The sequence below is a fragment of the Ranitomeya imitator genome, chromosome 1 (assembly GCF_032444005.1).
Source record: "Ranitomeya imitator isolate aRanImi1 chromosome 1, aRanImi1.pri, whole genome shotgun sequence".
NCBI classification, from domain to species: Eukaryota; Metazoa; Chordata; class Amphibia; order Anura; family Dendrobatidae; genus Ranitomeya; species Ranitomeya imitator.
The window spans coordinates 390,245,855-390,253,394 of record NC_091282.1 but is presented as its reverse complement, the minus strand read 5'-3'; positions in this window follow the sequence as shown (position 1 = coordinate 390,253,394).

The following is a 7,540-nucleotide window of genomic DNA, read 5'->3' as shown; positions in this document are numbered from 1 at the left end:
CGACCAATCAGAGACGCGGGATTTCCAGGACAGACAGACAGACAGACGGAAAAACCCTTAGAAAATCTATATATATAATTGTCTAAGGGTTTTTCCGTCTGTCTGTCTGTCTTTCTGTCTGTCTGTCTGTCCAGGAAATCCCGCGTCTCTGATTGGGCGAGGCCGCATTGGGTATTCTAGAATATGCATGTCCCCTTAGTATATGGACAATGATGATTCCAGAATTCGCCGCAGACTGTGCCCGTCGCTGATTGGTCGAGGCAACCTTTATGACATCATCGTCGCCATGGCAACAATTATGACATCTACGTCGATACTGTGCCCGTCGCTGATTGGTCGAGGCAAATTCGCGGCAAACTGTGCCCGTCACTGATTGGTCGAGGCAACCTTTATGACATCATCGTCGCCATGCTGTGCCCATCGCTGATTGGTCGAGGCCTGACGGCCTCGACCAATCAGAGATGCGGGATTTCCAGGACAGACAGACGGAGAAACCCTTAGACAATTATATATATAGACTAGATTGTGGCTCAATTCTAACGCATCGGGTATTCTAGAATATGCATGTCCCCGTAGTAGATTCCAGAATTCGCGGCAGACTGTGCCCGTCGCTGATTGGTTGAGGCAACCTTTATGACATCATCGTCGCCATGGCAACCATTATGACCTCTACGTCGATACTGTGCCCGTCACTGAATCAGAAACGTGGGATTTCTACGTCCTTTATGACATCATCGTCGCTGTGCCCGTTGCTGATTGGTCGAGGCCTGGCAGCCTCGACCAATCAGAGACGCGGGATGTCTACGTCCTTTATTACATCATCGTCACTGTGCCCGTTGCTGATTGGTCGAGGCCTGGTGGCCTCGACCAATCAGAGACGCGGGATGTCTACGTCCTTTATGACATCATCGTCGCCTGGCGGCCTCGACCAATCAGAGGCGCGGGATTTCCAGGACAGACAGACAGACGGAAAAACCCTTAGACAATTATATATATAAACTAGATTGTGGCCCGATTCTAACGCATCGGGTATTCTAGAATATGCATGTCCCCGTAGTATATGGACAATGATGATTCCAGAATTTGCGGCAGACTGTGCCCGTCGCTGATTGGTCGAGGCAACCTTTATGACATCATCGTCGCCATGGCAACCATTATGACATCTACGTCGATACTGTGCCTGTCGCTGAATCAGAAACGTGGGATTTCTACGTCCTTTATGACATCATCGTCGCTGTGCCCGTCGCTGATTGGTTGATGCCTAGCGGCCTCGACCAATCAGAGGCGCGGGATTTCCAGGACAGACAGACAGACAGACGGAAAAACCCTTTGACAATTATATATATAGACTAGATTGTGGCCCGATTCTAACGCATCGGGTATTCTAGAATATGCATGTCCCGGTAGTAGATTCCAGAATTCGCGGCAGACTCGCGGCCTCGACCAATCAGAGACGCGGGATTTCCAGGACAGACAGACAGAAAGACAGACAGAAAGACAGACAGGCAGACGAAAAAACCCTTAGACAATTATATATATAGATATATTCCACTTCTGGGCTGTATTTGTCATATAGTGCTGTTCAATGCAGGTTATGGGCCAGATGATAAATGGTTAAGCATTATTCCGGAGATATATTCAGAGGGAGATATTAATAGCAAAGTTTCTTTGATAATCGTAACACTAAATGAAAAAAAGACAGAGACATAGTTAAAATCAAAATAAAATAAATGATCCTTAGTCCAGAGATGATGATGATCTACAGAAATGAAGAGAAGCTCAACTGCTCATTGAGACCAGAAGGAACCATTGTATCGAGATTCACTATCCACCAACATTCTTTTAGCGTTAGAACACGGAAACTATCACCCCCGCAAATGCATATATGGACACAATCAATCCCCCAGACCTTTAATTCCTTAGAGTTACAATTGTGTTTAAGTCTAAAGTGTCTGGGGAGTGTTTTGAGGGAATCCACGTCAACCACGTCACGGGCGGCCTCTATATCCTTAACATGTTCACGGGTTGTCACTAGCAACTCTCAGGATGTGAGTCCAATATAGATCAGACCACAACTACACATGGCATAATATATGATATGTGTAGATGTACATGTAATATACTACATGCAAAGCAGTCACCAAAGCAAAAGGTGGCTACTTTGAAGAACCTAGAATATAAGACATATTTTCAGTTGTTTCACACTTTTTTGTTAAGTATATAATTCCACATGTGTTAATTCATAGTTTTGATGCCTTCAGTGTGAATTTACAATTTTCATAGTCATGAAAATACAGAAAAATCTTTAAATTAGAAGGTGTCCCCAAACTTTTGCTCCTCCTGTATAAAGCCATCATCCTGCACTCTCAACTCCACATCAAGGAATGAAACTACTCTCCGGTCGTAACTATAGGTGAGTCTAATGTTGGATTCATTGCTATTCAAACCCACCTTGAATGTATCTAAATCTATGGCAGATCCCTGCCAAATAAACAAAATATCGTCTATGAAACAAAACCATCCAAGGATCTGGGGAGAGGCCTATGCTCCGTCCATCAGCCAACCCCTCTCCCAGTACCTGAGAAAAAGGTTAGCATAGGACGGCACACACACCATTCCCATTGCAGTACCACATCTTTGTAAAAAGAATCGATCCTTGAATGTGAAGAAATTATGCATGAGTATGAATCACAACAGGTCCAACACCAGCTCCCTCAAATCAGCATCTAATTTGCTTGCTTCCAGATAAAATTGTGATGCTTGCAGGCCATCTTCATCTTGAATACTTGTATAAAGGGACTCTACATCTGCTACAACAAGAAAAGCATCAGGATCCAGGGACAGGCCATCAAACCGCCTCAGGACGTCCGTATTGTCCCTGACATATGAGGGCAGTGTCTCCACATGAGGATGCAGATAATGTTAAATAAATTTACAAATGGGATCACACAGCCCTCCAATGCCAGAGACAATTGGATGCCCTGGAGGACAGATGGAATCCTTATGGACCTTGGGCATAAGGTAACATGTTGGTATAATGGGACATTTTACTACCAAACCATCTAGTACTTTTTTGGAGATTATGCCCCTCTCATATGCCATCTCTAGAATGCAAAGAAGTTCATCTTTAAAGGCCACCAAAGTAGCACACACATATATGTATGTATTTATATTGAACTGAAAGATAGATAGAATAAAAGCCAGTAATTCATCTGCTGCCTTCTGTAAAATCACTGCAGGAGCCGACAGGATAGAAGATATGGATTACATACAGTTAATACAAATAGAATAGGTAGATATATAGATGTCACTGACAAATACAATTAGTACACTGTTTTTAAATTACTAGACATGTATTTAATTAATAAACAATTAATAATGTTCCTGCGCACCTTTCAAAGCTAGCAGAGGGAAAGCCAGCAACTGGGGGAAGATGTTAATAGCCAGGGAAGGGGGTAATACCCATGGAGCTACCCAGGCTATTAATATCAGCTCACAGCTGTATACTTAGTCTTTACTGGCTATAAAAAATGGGGGACTCCCCAAAAAAATGCCTTGGGGTTCCCCCATAATTAATAATCAGCAAAGGCTATGCAGACAGCTTCTAGCTGATATTAATAGCCTAGTAAGGGGACATGGATATTGCCCCCCTGGCTAAAAATATTAGCACTCAACCGCCCCAGAAAAGGAGCATCTCTAAGATGAGCAAATTCCGGCACTTAGCCTCGCTCTTAACACTTGCTCTGTAGCGGTGGCAAGTGGAGTAATAGTTGTGGGGTTGATATCACCTTTGTATTGAAAAGTAAATAAGACACCTATCCATTACTAATCATATAGTTGGTACATATTAAATAAAGACACAGCCAGAATAAAGTCTTTTAATGAAGTAAAACACAACACAGTTTGACCATTGTATTGTTACTCCTAATTCATGCAACGCCCTCGATCTCCTGTAATCAAAGTAAAATAATAAATTAACAATATACCCATACCCATTCCTGTCCGTAGTTGTGTATCACGAAGTAATCCATATCTGGGGTATATACAGTTTTCAACCAGGATGGTGCCAAGATACCACCACCCTGGCTGAAAACCACTGGTGAATGAGGAGATGCACTCACCTGTCAGTGAGTGGGCATGCGATCAGCTCTTCACACAGCAAATAATGCTACATAACAAGTGACAAGAAGTTCATATCTAATCAACTTTTTTTACTCAAAATTTATTAATCTTAGTCTCTGATTTCTTTAAAGGTCATTTTTAATTAAATCCAACAATTTTTTCCAGAGCTATAAGCGTTTGAAGATTGCCACACATCGTGTCAGTGGGTAGGTGCGCGATCAGCTGTTCAAGCAGCAACTGCTGTCAGCCGCAATCATGGAAACGACGGACTTACAGTATATAAAACTGCAGATCTTGTGAAACCAGAGTGTTACCAGCAAGAATGCACCTGTTGGTGAGAATTATAGAAGCATCGAGCAGCCAGTGACATTAGAGTCACCGCTTTGCTGACAGATAGATCTGGAGGAGCTGCTGCCGGTTCCCAGCGTTGGGTGCAGGCTTAAGATCTGAAGTCCTGCTGGTGTGCCTGCTATTTAGAGGTGAGGGGGATACTGGCATGGAAGGTAGTGAAGGAAGACTGAAGCATCGAGAGGAAGTAAGGAGTGAAATAAGAAGTTAAAGACCGGAGCAGCTGAAATAACGGAGATCTTCCTCCTCCCCTCTCCCATCTCCTATCCTCTCCATTGACAGCTGATCTGTGGCCGGACAGCCTATACGGAGCTGTTGCCGGCGCCCAGTGTCGGATTCTGAAGGGAGGATCGGAAGTCCTGCTGAGTTGCCTGCTACCTAAAGGAAAGAATATTATCAACCTGAAAAGCTGAAGCTGAGGCCCAGGGCATCGGAGGAGATGGGAGACGAAGATACAGGTGAATTACCGGAGCTGATGCCATTACAGAGCTCTACCTCCTTCCCCCTCCCCACTCCTATCTTCTGCATTAAAGCTGATTTGCTGCTGGGCGGCTTGGATGGAGCTGTTACCGGCACCTAGTGTCAGGTGACAGCAGAGGATTGGACAAACTGTTGTAGATATCATACACTTAGTTCATTGAGGTTCTTTTAGGCCGTGTGCACACATTCAGGATATCCACGAAAAAAAACGCATACATTAAGCATCCTATTATTAGAATTTTTGTACACATGTTGTGTTTTTTTCCGCTGCGGAATCGCATTCCGGAAAAAACGCATCATGTTCATTCTTTGTGCAGAATCTCGGGGATTCCGCACACATAGGAATGCATTGATCCGCTTTCTTTCCGCATGTGGCTATGCCCACCATGCAGGAAGTAAGCGGATCATGTGCAGTTGGTACCCAGGGTGGAGGAGAGGAGACTCTCCTCCAGGCCCTGGGAACCATATAATTGTTTAACCCCTTCCCGACCCATGACGCCACGTAGGCGTCATGAAAGTCGGTGCCAATCCGACCCATGACGCCTATGTGGCGTCATGGAAAGATCGCGTCCCTGCAGATCGGGTGAAAGGGTTAACTCCCATTTGACCCGATCTGCAGGGACAGGGGGAGTGGTAGTTTAGCCCAGGGGGGGTGGCTTCACCCCCCCATGGCTACGATCGCTCTGATTGGCTGTTGAAAGTGAAACTGCCAATCAGAGCGATTTGTAATATTTCACCTAATAAAACTGGTGAAATATTACAATCCAGCCCTGGCCAATGCTGCAATATCATCGGCCATGGCTGGAAACACTAATGTGCACCCACCCCACCCCATCGATCGCCCCCCCAAGCCACCAATCTGTCCGGTACACTGCTCCGGCTCCCCTCCGTCCTGTGCTCCGCTCCCCCCGTGCTCTTGTCCGCTCCCCCCGTGCTCCAATCACCCCCCGTGCTCTGATCCAACCCCCCTGCACTCCGATCCACCCCCCCGTGCATCATCCACCCCCCCGTGCTCCGATCCACCCCCACCCGTGCTCCGTTCCACCCCACCCGTGCTCCGTTCCACCCCCCCATGCTCCGATCCTCCCCCGTGCTCCCCCCCACCCCATCATACTTACCGATCCTGCCGGGGTCCGTCCATCTTCTCCCTGGGCGCCGCCATCTTCCAAAATGGAGGGCGCATGCGCAGTGCGCCCGCCGAATCTGCCGGCCGGCAGATTCGTTCCAAAGTGCATTTTGATCACTGAGATATAATCTATCACAGTGATCAAAATAAAAAAATAATAAATGACCCCCCCCCTTTGTCACCCCCATAGGTAGGGACAATAAAAAAATAAAGATTTTTTTTTCCACTAAGGTTAGAATAGGGTTAGGGTTAGGGCTAGGGTTAGGGTTAGGATTAGGGTTAGGGTTAGGGCTAGGGCTAGGGTTAGGGCTAGGGTTAGGGTTAGGGTTAGGGCTAGGGTTAGGGCTAGGGTTAGGGTTTCGGTATGTACACACATATTCTGTTCCTCTGCAGATTTTTCCGCTGTGGATTTGATAAATCCGCAGTGCTAAACCGCTGCGGATTTATGGCGGATTTACCACGGTTTTTCTGCGCATTTCACTGCAGTTTTACAACTGCGATTTTCTATTGGAGCAGTTGTAAAACCGCTGTGGAATCCGCAGAAACAAGTGACATGCTGCAGAATGTAAACTGCTGCGTTTCCGTGCAGTTTTTCTGCAGCATGTGTACAGCGATTTTTGTTTCCCATAGGTTTACATTGAACTGTAAACTCATGGGAAACTGCTGCGGATCCGCAGCGTTTTCCGCAGCGTGTGCACATGCCTTTAGAATTAGGCTATGTGCACACGGTGCGGATTTGGCTGCGGATCCGCAGCGGATTGGCCGCTGCGGATTCGCAGCAGAGTTCCATCAGGTTTACAGTACCATGTAAACCTATGGAAAACTAAATCCGCTGTGCCCATGGTGCGGAAAATACCACGCGGAAACGCTGCGTTGTAATTTCCGCAGCATGTCAATTCTTTGTGCGGATTCCGCAGCGTTTTACACCTGTTCCTCAATAGGAATCCGCAGGTGAAATCCGCACAAAAAACACTGGAAATCCGCGGTAAATCCGCAGGTAAAACGCAGTGCCTTTTACCCGCGGATTTTTCAAAAATGGTGCGCAAAAATCTCACACGAATCCGCAACGTGGGCACATAGCCTTAGGGTTAGGGTTGGAATTAGGGTTGTGGTTAGGGTTAGGGGTGTATTGGGGTTAGGGTTGTGGTTAGGGTTGTGTTGCGGTTAGGGTTGTGATAAGGGTTATGGCTACAGTTGGGATTAGGGTTAGGGGTGTGTTGGGGTTAGTGTTGGAGGTAGAATTGAGGGGTTTCCACTGTTTAGGCACATTAGGGGTCTCCAGACGCAACATGGCGCCACCATTGATTCCAGCCAATCTTGTATTCAAAAAGTCAAATGGTGCTCTCTCACTTACGAGCCCTGACGTGTGCCCAAACAGTGGTTTACCCCCACATATGGGGAATCAGTGTGCTCAGGACAAACTGCGCAACAATTACTGGGGTCCAATTTATCCTGTTCCCCTTG